Source organism: Pongo abelii, chromosome 5, assembly GCF_028885655.2.
Source record: "Pongo abelii isolate AG06213 chromosome 5, NHGRI_mPonAbe1-v2.0_pri, whole genome shotgun sequence".
NCBI classification, from domain to species: Eukaryota; Metazoa; Chordata; class Mammalia; order Primates; family Hominidae; genus Pongo; species Pongo abelii.
This window is the reverse complement of record NC_071990.2, coordinates 27,872,558-27,888,431: the sequence shown is the minus strand read 5'-3', so window position 1 is coordinate 27,888,431 and position 15,874 is coordinate 27,872,558. Positions and strand designations below refer to the sequence as shown.

Below are 15,874 nucleotides of genomic sequence, written 5' to 3'. Positions count from 1 at the left end.
ACAGCTCTGTGTCATACATGATCAAGAGGAGAATCTTTTTCATGCTATTTTGAATATTATCAGTGTTATTAGCAAAAACTAGCAATTTTAGCCAGTTTAAATTCATTATAGCCGTTTAGATGGCCCAAGAAGAAAACTTTTGACTGCAAGTTACACTCCAGTGATTCTCAAAGGGCTCAGCTGATAAAATGTTGACACAGCCTTATTTCAGATAAGGTTATCATTTTTGAAATGAAAATTACTGAAAATATTTACATTGATGAATAATTTCATATTCAACAAATATTTATAGAGCTCCTATTATATGCAAAACACTGTATTACATGCTAGAGATATAATAACTACTAAACTAGGTGGTAATTGATCTCATTGATTTCTAGTGTAGTGAGAGAAAGGCATTCACCAAAACTCACAAAAACGAATGTATGACTATCAACATCATTGAGCCCTTACTTAGTGCTGAGGACTATGCTAAGTGCTTTCTTCAACTGCTTTATTTAATCCTCATACTTGAATTTGGAGGATATAGGCATTAAGTAACTTACCAACAAACATTCAGCTAGGAAGTTGTAGATGTGCGATTTGAACCTAGGCCTGTTTGACTCTCAATCCAAGTTTCTAAGCACCATGGGGCTAAAACAGAAAGATAAAGTATTAACCCATGAACCCAATCTCTGCCATTGCATTCAGTTAAGGTGAATTGAGTGCTTCAAGTTCTTTAATCGCTAGTATGGTTCCAATGGATGGAAACATCAAAGAGGTGTACGGAAGACAAATCAAGTGAAGGAAATGTCTCCAAAACTCAGTTTTCTAAGCAAATGAAAGATATATAAATATCCATTCTTTCAAAAGTTTCTGGATTTTAGAGGGATGATGATTCACTTCCCAGGTGGGACAGAGAGGATTGGTGTGAGATTTCATCAGCCTACTAAAATGGTGCAAATTTAAAACTTATTAATTGTTTATTTCTGGAACTTTCCACTTAATATTTTCAGACCAGGGTTGACCACAGGTAACTGAAACCGCAGAAAGAGAAACTGTGGATAAGGGGTGACTGCTGTACAGGCATACCTGGGAGATATTTTGGTTTCAGTTCCAGATAATTACAATAAAACAAATATCATAATAAGGTGAGTCACACCATTTTTTGGCTTCCCCAGTGCATATGAAAACAAATTTATCCTATATTGTAGTCTATTACATGTGCAATAGCATTATGTTTTAAAAAAACAATACCTTAATTAAAAATACTTTATTGCTAAAAAAATGCTAACAATCATCTAAGCCTTTAGAAAATTGTAATCTTTTTGCTGGTGGAGGGTCTAGCATATGATGCTATTTGATAGCATTTTACCCATTTTGAAAAAATGCAGAACTTTTTTCAAAATTTGAGTCAATTCTCTCAAATTCTGCTGCTTATCAACTAATATTCTTAATATTTTGTTGTCATTTCAATAACATTCCAGCATCTTCACTAGGAGTAGATTTCATCTCAATAAACCCCTTTCTTTGCTCATCCATAAGAAGCAATTCCTCATTTGTTCAAGTTTTATCATGAGAATGCAGCAATTTAGTCATATCTTCAAGGCGCCACTTCTAATTCTAATTCTCTTGCTATTTCTACCACATCTGCAGTTACTTCCTCCACTGAAGTCTTGAAGTAATCCATGAGTGTTGGAATCAGCTTCTTCCAAATTCCTGTTAATGATGATATTTTGACCTCCTCCAATGAATCACAAATATCCTTAATGGCATCGAGAATGGTGAATGGTGAAGCTTTTCAATCTACTTTGCCCAGATCCATCAGAGGAATCACTATCTTTGGCAGCTATGGCCTTATGAAATGTATTTCTTAAATAACAAGACTTGAAAGTTAAAATTACCTCTTGATCCATGGGCTGTAGAATGGATATTGTGTTAACAGGCATGAAAACAACATTAATCTCCTTGTATATCTCCATCAGAGCTCTTGGGTGACCAGATGCATTGTCAATGAGCAGTAACATTTTGAAAGGAGTCTTTTTTTCCTGAGCAGCAGGTCTCAACAGTGGGCTTAAAATTTTCAGTAAACCATACTGTAAACAGATGTGCTGTCATCCCCAGACTTTGTTGTTTTATTTCTAGAGCACAGGCAGAGTTGATTTAGTATAATTTTTAAGGGCCTTAGGATATTTGGAATGCTACATGAGCAATGGGTTCAACTCAAAGTCACCATTTGCATTATCCCCCAACAAGAGAGTCACCCTGTCCTTTGAAGCTTTGAGGCCAGGCACTGACTTCTACACTCTGTCTATGAAAGTCCTAGATGGCATCTTCTTCCAATAGAAGGCTGTTTTTTCTACATTGAAAACCTGTTGTTTAGTGTAGCTATCTTAATCAATTATCTTAGCTAGATCTTCTGGAAAATTTGCTGCAGCTTCTACATTAGCACTTACCTTGTGGTTTTATGTTATGGAGACACCTTCTTTCCTTAAATGTCATGAACCGATCTCCGCCAGTTTCAAACTTTCTTTCTGCAGCTTCCTCACCTCTTTCAGGCTTTAGAGAATAGATGAGAGTTAAAGCCTTACTCTGGATTAGGCTTTGGTTTAAGGGAATATTGTGGCTAGTTAGATCTTCTATCCAGATCACTCAAACTTTCGATCAGCAATAAGGCTGTTTCACTTTCTTGTCATGCATGTGATTAGTAGTGTAGCACCTTTAATTTCCTTCAAGAACTTTTCCTTTGTGTTTACAGCTTGGTTAACTGGTGCAAGAGGCCTAGCTTTAGGCCTATGTTGGCTTTTGACATGCCTTCCCCATTAAGCTTAATCATTTCTAGCTTTTTTTAAATTAATTAATTAATTAATTATTTTATTTTATTATTATTATCCTTTAAGTTTTAGGGTACATGTGCACAACGTGCAGGTTTGTTAATATGTATACATGTGCCATGTTGGTGTGCTGCACCCATTAACTCGTCATTTAGCATTAGGTATATCTCCTAATGCTATCCCTCCCTTCTCCCCCAACCCCACAACAGTCCCCGGTGTGTGATGTTCCCCTTCCTGTATCCATGTGTTCTCATTGTTCAGTTCCCACCTATGAGTGAGAACATGCGGTGTTTGGTTTTTTGTCCTTGCGATAGTTTGCATTTCCAGCTTTTGATTTAAAGTGAGAGATATGTAACCCTTCCTTTCACTTGAACACTTAGAGACCATTTTAGGATTATTAACCAGCCCAATTTCAACATTTTTGTGTCTTAAGGAATAGAGAGGCCCAAGAAGAGGGACAGAAATTGAGGAATGGCCAGTTGGTAAAGCAGTCAGAACACACAAAACATTTATCAATTAAGTTAGCTGTCTTAATATGGATGCAGTTTGTGCCCCAAAATATGGTGTCCCAAAACAATTCCAATAGTAACATCAGAGATTACTGATCACAATCACTTATCTGATATATAATCACAGATCACCATAGCAGATATAATAATAATGAAAAACTATGAAACATTGTGAGAATTACTAAAATGTGACACAGAGACACGATGTGAGCACATGCTGCTGGAAAAATGGTACTGATAGACTTGCTCGACACAGTGTTGCCACAAACCTTCAATTTGTAAATAATGCAATATCTGCAAAGTACAATAAAGTAAAGCACAATAAATCAAGGTGTGCCTGTATGAATTAAAACAATTATTGAAGGTGTGACATAATATATTACCCATAACCAATGAGAAAAAATTATTTAAAAATGTAAAAACTCTATATGCAATTTGCAAATATTTTAAATCAATAATTACAGACAGAATACATATTATGTGCAATAGAGCACTGAATGTAGCAGATATTATTGTTCACTCCTACTGTTTCCTTACTTACGGAACATCAATTTTCTTAGGTGTCAGGTGGGTGGAAATGTCTTCAGACACATGGGAAGAACCATGCTTGTTTCTACACCAGTTTTGCTAATCTGATTCCTTCTTTATCAGGGATAAGGTTTAGAGAAGTTAGAGAATTAAGATCAATTTTGACAAAGAAAGAGTTAACTGCTGGCAAAAGCTTGGAGGTGTACAATAGGAGGAGAGGTTAAAGGAAAGCAAAAGAGACAAGAAATAGTTCTAAATGTGGTAAAACAAAGTAGAGAAGTTTGAATATATCATAAAAGTTACACAATCAACAGAAGAATGACAATAATAATAAGATAGCTGGTAGTATCAGAGCACTATCAACAAATACTGGAATTGGTAGATCAAAAAATCAAGATATAAGAAAATATTTAGAATTATTAAAATAAACTAAAATAGAAAGAGTTAGAAATTTTATCACCGTGGTGTGCATTTTAGTGTTGAAAGGTACTATATAAAATTATTTTTTCTGGCTGGGCATGGTGGCTCACACCTGTAATCCCAGCACTTTGGGAGGCTGAGGCAGGAGGATCACTTGAGGTCAGGAGTTCAAGACCAGTCTGGCCAACGTGGTGAAACCCCATCTCTATTAAAAATACAAAAAAAATTAGGTGGGTGTGGTGGCAGGTGCCTGTAATCCCAGCTACTCGGGAGGCTGAGGCAGGAGAATCGCTTGAACCTGGAAGGCAGAGGTTGCAGTGAGCCGAGATTGCTCCACTGCACTCCAGCCTGGACGACAAGAGTGAAACTCCATCTCAAAAAAAAAAAAAAAAATTTTTTTCTTTTTATTACAGTCTTTTCTGTACTTAGTGTTGCTTTAACTTTTGCATGTATTACTTTGATAAAAATATGCATTATAATAATGAAACAATCTAGTTTCTTAGAAAAACATATATATAGGATGTATATTTCTATATATATATATATACACACAAAATATACAGCTTAAAGCAATATATTATAATAATTGTTGCAAAATGCAAACATACATTTTTCAAATCAAGTGTGGTTTCAGGTCATGGCTCTACCCTTACCAGGTATATGACCTTGTTCAACATATTTAACTGCTGTGTTCTCAGTCTTCTTATCTGTGAAATAGGCATGGTAGAGTACATATCTTATAGGACTATCATAAGAATTAAATTATATATGTAATTACATTGAATAGTATATTACGTAGCAACAATGTAATAAAGATTGTTTTGTTTCTATTCCATTATTTTTATTAAACTGTTTTCTTTTTTTGATGCCCCTGTTAACTCTTTCTGAACCCCAGAAAACATTTCAAGATTGAAATAGATAAAAGTATCAAATGCTGCCAATGTGTCACGTAAAGCAAATAACAGCATCAATAACAGCTCAGATTGCTCAGCACAAACCTTGAAGGTTAATACTTCCCATACTTTGGACCCAATCCACTTCAAACATTATTTTAAGTGATATTATCCTTTGCACTGGATTCAACTACCACTCATATGCTGATGATTACTAATCAATAGCTCTTACATTTTTATTCTGAAATATAGACCTACATATTCAACTTTTTCTAAATATCTTTGTGTAAACAACAAGATAGTTGAGACAAGGGCAGCACAGTGGTAAAAAACTCAGACTCTGGATCCTGGTTTTAGATTCCAGTGATGTTATTAAGTAACTAACAGACCTTGGACAAGTTAAACACCCTGTGCCTCAATTTTATCGTTTGTAAAATAGGTATAATCGTTTTTAAAAGAGTTGTTTGGAGGGTTAATGAGTTAGTATTTGATATGCTTATTTTTGGTTAAGAAGACAGATATCAAACAAAATAAATGTATATTTTTAATTTATTGAATTATTTACCAGAACTTTCTGAGTCTTTCAGGCAAATTGACTCTAGACATGCCCAGATATGTCCTAATCACAGGGCCAACAGCACTTTGGTTCTCAATCAGACTGTTAAGGCAATGAGAAATTGTTAGGCTCAGGATACAAGCCAATTTGTAAAGAACTACTATGAAAATTTGGAGATGAAATAGGTTCTGATATTTGGTAACACGGGATATACTGTGCTGATGGATGGCTCCGGATTGATGATTCTTTCCCATCATCAGTCTGTCTCCATGTTCTCAGTTCTTGGGAAGGCAGTAAAGAATAATAGGCAAGGTAGTAAGACCTAGTCTCTAATAAAATAAATAAATAATTTAAAAATTAAAAAAGAACAATCATTAAGTCCACTTTGGTCAGGCTGATCTTTGTTTGAACTAATGCTCAGCCCTGGTATGTAGACATGTGGTCTTAGGCAAGTTATACTAAATTAGTGTTTTTATCTGTCCAGTGGGGATGACAACATCCCTAAATAGGTGTAAAGATAAAGGAGTTAATTTAGAAGACGTTTATTAGTCTGAGAGTATTAATCACTCAAAGGTTGAATATTACACTCCTCATTAGTGTTCTTTGACATGTGTGGATGAAGAACTGCTGGGCTTTGAAGAAGGGTTACTTTATGGTGCTTACATGTGGTGTTTGTGGTGTTTATCTCCAGTCAACAGCTTCATCAAAGCAGTGTACTCAGACTAGACCTGGTAAGTCCACTATGTCCTCTACATAAAGTAAGTGAGTTTTTGGTCCATTATTGTTAGGGATAAAGAAGCGAAGGGAAAGTGCTTCAAAAGTTCCTTCTGCCTTATCCTGTCTGTACTCTTATTGTCATATTTCTCCTGTCCCTATTATTGCCTGTTTCAATGCAATAAACTGTACTGTTTGTCTCCCGAATTTTTAAATTTCTTTTTCATCAATAACCTTCTCTTTATTTATAATTCATTTGCCTTTTCTAAGCTAGTCTTTATTCAAAAGACTCTAACAGTTTAGTCAATTGCAGGTTTCCTGTTTGAACAGAATGAAAGATACGGGAATATTTGGGAACAAATAAAACGTGAGTGTCTACCACATAATTGACACTGTGCTAAATGCTCGGGGTAATCTGACAAACAAAGTATAGACAATCCTTGTCCTCACCGAGATTATAGACCAGTGTGTGATTCAGAGAATAAGGCAACTATAATGAAGATTAATATATCATGTGATTGGAAACTATGTAGATGTCGTCTGGGTACTTACCTGAAACCCAGAAGATGAGAGATGTGTTCTTGAAAGAAGTGGTACCTCAGATAAGAGCTTTATGATGAGAAGACTAGAGGCAAGAAAAAATGTGGCACATGGAGAAAAAATGTGGCACATGGGAGGCAAGAAAAAATGTGGCACATGGGAGAAATTTTAAAAACTCAGTATTATGCAATGTGGTGAGGGAATGACAGTCACTCTGACTAGTTAAGGAATAGGGACCAGAATATCCATGATCTTGTAGCTCATGTTAAGGAGTTTTGTCATTATGAAAAAAAAAAAAAAAAAAAGAAGCACTGAGTTATTTAAAGTAGATACACGAATGAATTTGGAATTTAGAACCTAACTCTGGCTGCAGCAAATTAGAAAAGAGTGATACTGGAAAATGAGAGACAAACAGGAGAGGGCTGCAGTAATTTAGGTGAAAAGCAGTGGTGATCTGCTATGGTAGGAGAGCTGTAATAAAGGCAAGTGTACAGATGAACAAGCCGGGCTAGAAGGAGAATTTGCAGCACTGGGAGATTTATCAGATAAGAGGCAGGAGGGTGGTGAGGCGGGGTCTGCAAGTTTGTGTCTGGCTGATTGCACAGATGTTTAATGAAGTAGGTACACAGAAGGAAAAGGAGCACATTTGGGTTGATAGAAATAATGAATTTGGGAGCCAAGTGAGCACAGGGAGTCTACAGGACCTCTCATAAACAGGTCTACTAGGCAGAAGGACATCTGTATCCTTTCCAACTTTTCAAGACACGAATATTTAATTGCCATTGTGCGTGTGTTTGTGTGTGTGTGTGTGTGTGTGTGTGTGTAATTTGTGTATCTAGAAAGTGAAAGAAAACTTTAGAGAAATTTTAAATTTTTTTAAAAATTAAAATGATTAATCTATTTAGGCACAATAAGATCCATAGATTGTTATAAAGATTTAGGAAACAGTTCATTTTGCTAATTGGTTCAGTATTTTATGTTCCATTTGTTTAAGATTAGAGTCACTGGATAAAAGGAAGTACATGAATTATCAATCTGCTTAAGAAGTGTAAGAGAGTCAATTTATTATCAAAACTGAGACTGATATAAAGAAATGGTGATATCAGTTCATGTTTAGAGATAAGAATAATGACGTCCAATACAATCAAGGACTTTTCCAATATCAACATAAAAACCTCCTTCCACTTTAGCTTGAAGTAGTGGAATCTTAACCAGATAGAAATTTTGTCCAGTGTGATGAATTAGGGTTGTTACTGACGCATTTTTGCAAATGTCTGAAAGATTTTGTCTTTTTAATAAAGTTTTCTTAAGGCTATGGCGTTTTCAGCCAAAGGCAATATTTTGAAATAAATTGTATTCATACAATTTATATCAAAAACATGAATGTTTTACAAATAAGTTTTTAACAATAACTAAGCATGGGCCCAAAAATGAAAGCTGAAGAATTTTAGTATAGCTTTATGTTTCTGACATAATAATTCACAACTGATGAATATATAGGATTGTTGAAGTTTGGATAGAAGTTCTGTGTGGGAATCCAGGAGTCTGAACTTTGACAGTCTGCAATTTTATAAGCATGAGTTTTTAGTACTTTATTTGTCTACGTGAATTCTACTTCTATTATTATCTGGCTTGTTTCTATTATCAACTATATTTAAAGTTATGTTTCAGTCTAGTATTTCCTTTCTTATGTAATTGTCTTTATTCCCCTCTTTTTTCCCAGATATTTCAAAGGAAGTATCTTCAAAGGAATACTTCAAAGAAAATATAGCCCTTATATTAAGTATAGCTGTCAATCATATTTTTATGGTTAATAGATAATAAAAACAATTTATTGTTAGAAAATACAGAAAAAGTTAAATAATTAAAATTGTACTTGCCTTTTCTTAAAGTATCCATGAGGAAATACTGTCAGGACTTACTTCTGTTCTATTTCTTCATCTCTTAGTCCTCTTTTCTAGCTTCTGAAAATTAGTTTTAGTATTAGGAGCTGGTCAGTGGTCTCTGTTCTTGAGAATATTTGCCCTTTTGTGACTTCATCTTGTAACTTGCTTCTGAACTTGCATAAATAATTCCTACAGGGAGGCCAGTCTGAAAGAGAGAGACCATTCACCAAACAAATGTGTAATTCACTACCACAATCCTGACTTCAGGACACTGTGACCCTCAACTTGTGTTAAGCTGAAACACAGTGGCAGGATTCCTGTTAAATTGGTACATTTTCCATTTGTGAAGTCATCCTGAAGTTCTTGATAGGCTTCGGCATACCCCACAGTAGGAGTCTGAGAATCTGATCTCAGACTCCTAAAGAACTATTCTGAAGTAATAAGGACAATTTATACTTTAACATTTCACAAAACATCTCAGATTGGAGAGCTAAAAATGTTTTATTCTCTTCACTGAAGCTTTTGGGAATATATGTTCCATTGAAGCAATTAGACAAATTTGCTCTTCTGTCCAGAAAGGAAGACCAGTGGGACATGTCTAAGAAAACTTCTAACATCTGCATTTCCCTTAGACTTTGAGTACACCTGCAAGGATGGGGGCAGACTTGTTTCATTTCAGGTAAGATGCTTATCTCCATTAGCTCATCTTTGAGGCTGAGGAGATTTAGCTAGTCCTGAAACCATTCCAAAAGATTTCATTTTGGTTTAGGTACCAGAAGCTTTTTTGTTTTTTAAATTCTATGATGATTTCAAACTTACAGAAGAGTTGTAAGAGTACTACAGATAATTTTATTTTCCCTGAATCATTTAGGAGCAGTTTGCTCTATCACACCCAAATACCTTAGTGTATTTCCTACAAACAAAAAGATTATCCTACTTAACAATACAACCGTTAAAATAATGAAACTTACATTTACATATTACTATCATCTAGATTACACAGTCCATTCAAGATTTTTAAAAATTTTTATTAATCTTAGTTTAATTTTACTTATTTTTGTTTTTTATTGAGACGAGGTTTCACTATGTTGCCCAGGCTAGTCTTGAACTCCTGGGCTCAAGTGATTCTTCCACCTCTGCCTCCCAAAGTGTTGGTATTATAGGCGTGAGCCACCGTGCCCAGCCTCCATTCAAGTTTTAACAATTGTCCCAATAATTTTTGTTGTTGTTGTTATTTTGTTTGTTCGTTTGTTTTAAACAGGAATCCCTCAGACTGGGTTCTCCCCCTCTTATTCCTCTAAAGGAAAAGAAGAATGATCATCAAAGGCAAATGGCAGTTGCTGTGCAGCAACACCAAGAACTGGCTTCACGCTCCAGAGAAAATGCTGTGCCTCCTCCTGGTGGTTTCCAGTGCTCCACACATTCAAAGAAATTACCCTGAAATGTAGAAATGATCCCTGAAAGTATAGTCTTCCAGTAATGTTTCTTTTAGCAAAAGGATCCAATCTAAGATCTCATGTGTTTTAGTTTTCTTCAATGTGGAAAAGTTCCTCAGTCTTTGCTTGACTTCCATGACTTTGATACTTTGAAGAGTACATGGTAGTTATTTTATAAAATGATCCGAATTTCTCAATTTGAAATTATTCAATATTTCTTTATGATTAGATAGAGGTTACACATCTTTGGCAGAAGTGTCATAGAAATAAGCCTGTGTCCTCTTTGCATTGTATGGGGAAGACACATGTCAGTTTGGCCCATTACAAATGATATGAACTTTGATCACTTGGTTAAGGTTTTTCCACTGAAAAGTATTCTTCTTGCCCATTGTAATTAATAAGTATTTTATAGGGCTGTGAGATGTAAGTATCCCATTCCTCATTAAACTTGCCACACTTGTTTTAGTGTGGCAGCCCATTGATGTTTCTTGGCTGAATTAATTATGATTTTCTAATTCTATCATTCTTTCTACAGTTATTAATTGGCATTCTACTCCAAGGAAAAATCAGTTTTCCTTCCTTCCTTCCTTCTTTCTGAATATATATGGTTTTTCGTATATTAATATCATGATTTATTTTGATGCTCAACTTTCCCAGATTTGCACAGTGGGAATTCCTTTAACCTGGCTTTTATGTCCACTTTAAAGAAACATTTCATTTGGAAAAATTTTATATTCACAGAAGAGATGCAATATAGATCAGAGACTTCTCATATACTGTTTACCCAGCTTTTCTAATGTCATCATTTTACATAACTATGGCTGTTTGTCATTTTCACATGTCCCAATCATTCTTTGAACATTTCCTTACTTTTTAGTACAAGATATTTCAGGGAAAACTTATACTTCCCTTTTCCCACCTCTGGATCAGCCATTTCTCCTAAGGGCTGTAACCCATAGGGATCTGTAGCAATTGGACTCCATGTAGTTAAATCAAAATCCTTTTCCCAGTTTCCAGATATGAGCGAGGATCTAGAATAAGAGACCATGGAATGAAAGAAAGACAAGTTCCCACTGAAGAAGGACCTACAATACCACAGCATTCATATGAATCGAGACTTTGTTTGGTCTTTGGTAGCAATTTTCCCAGTTCTTCCCTACTTGGCACTGTAGTAATTTACAAGAATAACTACATATTGGGGAAAGAGGAATTATATTTTTCAGGATTTTTGGATATGGGAGTCAAGATAGCATTGATGCCAGGAGACACAAAATGACATCGTGGACCCCCTATTAGAGCGAAGCCACTAGGACAACTGATAAATGAAGTTCTGGGGTAAGTCCATCCCAAAAGGGGGACTATATTAGATTTATATTGCAGCTATAACAAATTATCTCAAACTTAGTGAATTAAAACTCTAGAAATTTATTAGAATTCTGTAGGCCAAAAGTCTAACATGGATTTCACTGAGCTGAAATCTAGGTGTTGGAGGCTGCATTCCCTTCTGGATACTCTAGCGAAGGATTTGTTTCCTTGCCTTTTCCATCTTCTGGAGGCTGTCTGCATTCTTTGACTTATGGCCCCCTCTCCATCTTCAAAGCTAACAAAGTCTGGCTCCTTCTTTCTCGAGATACATCTTTCTGACTTTTCTTCTGTCATTGCATCTCTCTCTGACCACAACTGGGAAAGATTCTTGACTTTCAAGAACTCATTTGATTATCTTAGATAAGCCCATTTGGACAATTAAGACATTCTCCTCATCTCAGACTCTATATCCCTAGTCACATCTGCAAAGTCCCCTTTGTCATGTAAGAAACCATATTCACAGGTTCTAGTGACATCTTTGGGGGCACATCTTTGGAAACCATTATGCTTATCATAGAGTTCAGTGTGTCCACGGTTGCACCCAGTGATCATTTTCCCAGTCCCTGTGAGTATACTGGGATGAATTTACTTAGTAGCTGGTAAAACTTTCACATTGGATCTTGACCTGTTGACTAGGGGACATTGTGGTATAAAAGGCTAAAAGGAAGCCGATTAAACTGCCCCTAATGTCTAGCCAAGATAGTACATCAGAATCAATACAACATCACAGGTGAAATGGCAGGTGACTGTTACCCTTAAATATTTTTAGATAGAGAGATAGTTATTCTCATCGTATTCCCATTTCATTCAACAATCTGTCTCCTACAAAAATTAGATGGATTGTGATGGGAGATAATGGATTACTGCAAACTTTGCCAAATAGTAGCATCATTGCCACTGATATGTGATACTATTTTTAATAAAACAGATCCACACAAACTCCTGTACTTACTGTGCACTTATTGATCTTATTGAAAAGAATACTTCTTAAACAACCATCAAAAAGGACAATCAGAGCAGTTTGGGTTCACTTGGTATAAACAACAGTATACATTTACAATTTGTTTTAGGGCTATGTTAACTTTTTGGTCTTAAGCAATAGTAGAGTTTGACGGGAATTTGATCATCTGGAAATCCTGAAGAACACATGCTGTCACTATATTGATGACATTATATTAATTGGCCTGATGCACAGGAAGTGGCAACTATTCTAGATGCCCTTTAGAACATATGTACTGTAACATGTGGGAGATAAATTCCACAAGATACAGAGTTCTATCACATCAATAACTTTTTTATATAGTTCTCACAGTTTAATAGAAATAATGCATTTTTATATGTAGTTCCTTTTAGAAATAACAAAATAGAAAATGAATTTAACCATTGTTTTATAGAAAATAGGGAAATGTCCTTCAACTGAGCACTTCTTTTCCTCACATTAATAAAGTCTGCACCCACTCCTATATTAATAGGAAATAGGAATTTCAGATAATAAATGTGAAAAGTTGAAATAATCCTGACAAATTTTTTCAAATCAGTTGTTGAAAATATTTATTTAGAAGAAAACCTTTAGTTGGAAAACAGCAGAAACAAAAGAAAACTCACACTTCATGTAAACAACAGAACACTATGTTACGTTTAGTTCTACAACAAAAGCCACACAAATCTGTGTGTGTGGCCAATGACAAAGATACAGAGCAAAGAAAAAGAAAATTTAGAGACAGGTAGAGTATAACTCTTTGCTTACTGCAAATCTTGTCTGGAGGAGAACCTCTGGAAAATAATAAGTTAGGATGGCCCTAGTCTACCAGCATGCCAGAGGCAGAACCAATATAATCTCCTAAAATATGAGATTTGTGTCAATTCTTAGGGTAACTCACTAAGGTGGTTTGGTTACACCAATGAATAAAATTTTTAATTCCACGCTAAGCTCATCCTTTGGAACATCAACCTCATCTCCAGATTCTTTCCCCAAGCTTCTTCCACCAGTGTGGGTTGTATCTGCTTCAGGGTGGTGAGATGGGCCTGCTTGGCCTTGGCTGTCACAGGCCTGGATCTACTTAGGAAAAGCTCAGGTTCTTTCCCTTCTGCTTCCTTCAGACTTGGTGCCTTCATTAGCTGTTCAACGTTGGTGCTGATCTGTACCATCAGAGCTTCTCTGTGTTGCTGGGCTCACTCTTCCAGGGCCCAGCCCATAAAGTAGTGTTGCAGTCATTCTTGAGCTTGGGCATGGAGCTCCCTACTGACCACATCTGACATTGGAGAGCCCAAATGTCTTCTGACATAGTCATCCACTTGTTGCTTCAGTTCAACTCAGCATGCATCAGTGAGTTCTTGGAGTCCTCGCCAAGGAACAAATAGTTTCTGTTTCTTACGGCACTTTGCTAGGAATTTAAGCACTGCTCTTTGAAGTGTGACAGCTGCTTTATATTCTGTAAGAGACTGCCTCTGTTGGCAAAAATTTTTCCTTTCCCCGTACCCTCTCCAATGTTTCTGGATAATCAGTGCTGATTTCTCTTCCATTTCCCAATTGTGTTTCTCCACTTGACCTGGATGAACTACTTTGAGCATACTCAGCCGCAATTCTTGGGAAAGTCTCATGGCTCTCTGTCTTTGAAGCTGTGATCGCAATCTGAGGTCCTCTTCTTCCTTCTGCCTATTTATCTCCAGCAACATCTTTGTTTGTTTAGATCTGAAACTCCTCTGCAAAGCAATCACAGCAGATGGAAGCTTCTTTAATCTCTTTCTTCTCTGAAAACCCTTCCAATAGGCTTGAATCAAGTTGGCTGCTTGATGTAGTTTCTGCTCTTCTACTTCCTGATAGACCGTTGGGCTTAAAAGGCCAATGAGCTGTCTAAGTTCTTGACTGAATTCTGTCCCAGTTTCCTGTTTACTTAGTAGACTTCTGAGTCCTTTGTAGCAGGCATTTTGTCTCAGTAAAATCAAAATTTCCTGATGGGATTCAGCCATCAACAGTAGGAGTTTTGCAGCAGTACTTCTTATGACTGGACTAGGAGCTGAAAAAAGCTTGAAAATAACTTCATCTAAAATTGAATGCAGGGCTTTCCCTCCTGTTCTGAGTAAATCACCACTGTTGCTCTATAGTATATTCTGTAGCATCATCATGAGTGCAGATCCTATTTGGACATTGTCAGCTTGCAGTAAGTGTAAGAAATGATCACTTTGTAGTACATTCTGAATAAGTTCAACATGGCCTCCCAAAAGCCAGAAGAGCCAGTCAGTCACAAGTTGTAGTAACTCATCTTTTTCTTCAGCCTTAGCTGCATTGATAAAACATATTTGTTATTGTCTCCCCAAAACTAGAAAATTTTCTGCAGCTGATGGAAGTAATTCATTGAAAAGTTCCTCTGCATCTTCTCCTGGCTCCAAGCCTGCACAGCAATGGCTTTTAACTTCAACAGTATAACAGGGACATTCCGCTCAGGGCTTTTTGCAACTTCAGCAGCTAGAAATCAGATTCTTGGGTCTGTACCTGTTGGATTCATTTCTCATATTACCTGTTGCCCGGCCAACGGCTCGGTGCTTTGGGAATCATGTCTCCCTCGCGGCACCTTTTACTGCCTCCATGGATCATTCATCCTCACTTCACATTCTTCCACTAAAGAACCTGGTTCCCATGACACACCACAGCGCCACGGTCTTCCCGGGGCAGCATGCCACATCAATAACATTTTTAAGAGTCCAGTGGTCTGGGGCAAATAGGTGGTCCAGATTCCTATGTCGTTTACTTTTCGTTCACCAATGCCTCTCTGTCAGCTTATACCAATAAACTTACGGGAGATTCGCTAGGACCACCTGAAATAGGAAGAAAAACACTGGCATGGTTAACAGATCAGTAAGCTTGCTATGTTGGTGAGAGCCAAAAATGGAATGGTGCTGATATATGTCCCCACTCAGGGGCATCCCACAAAGACACAGAGAAGAAATACTCTCAGAAGGCAGACTTTCAGTCAGCCCTTCTAGTCATCCCCTTTAGGTATATAGTAAATATATACATATGATCCAGTGGTAAATGGGTTTGGCTGGTTTATCGTGGCCCTGGAAGGAGCAAGAATGAAAGTTTGAGGACCATGTTCACAGCTTAAAGTGAGAAAAAAAATCATAGGACAGATATTTCTCACCAAAAAAATACTTCACATAAATATAGACAGATTTGACATCTATCTTTTACCTCCTCTCTGTACATAAGTACA

The 15,874-nt window shown here is 36.5% G+C and overlaps 1 non-coding gene and 1 pseudogene across 1 annotated transcript; both read right to left on the bottom strand.

The window, feature by feature from the left end:
• Positions 1 to 10,122: 10,122 nt before the first annotated feature.
• On the bottom strand, positions 10,123 to 10,332 carry LOC112134118 (small nucleolar RNA U3). Its single transcript, XR_002915681.2, has one exon. It is a non-coding gene; the product is annotated as a small nucleolar RNA U3 (small nucleolar RNA).
• A 2,926-nt stretch (positions 10,333 to 13,258) lies between these two features.
• Positions 13,259 to 15,166, bottom strand: LOC103890841 (IQ calmodulin-binding motif-containing protein 1-like; annotated as a pseudogene).
• Between the last annotated feature and the right edge of the window lie 708 nt (positions 15,167 to 15,874).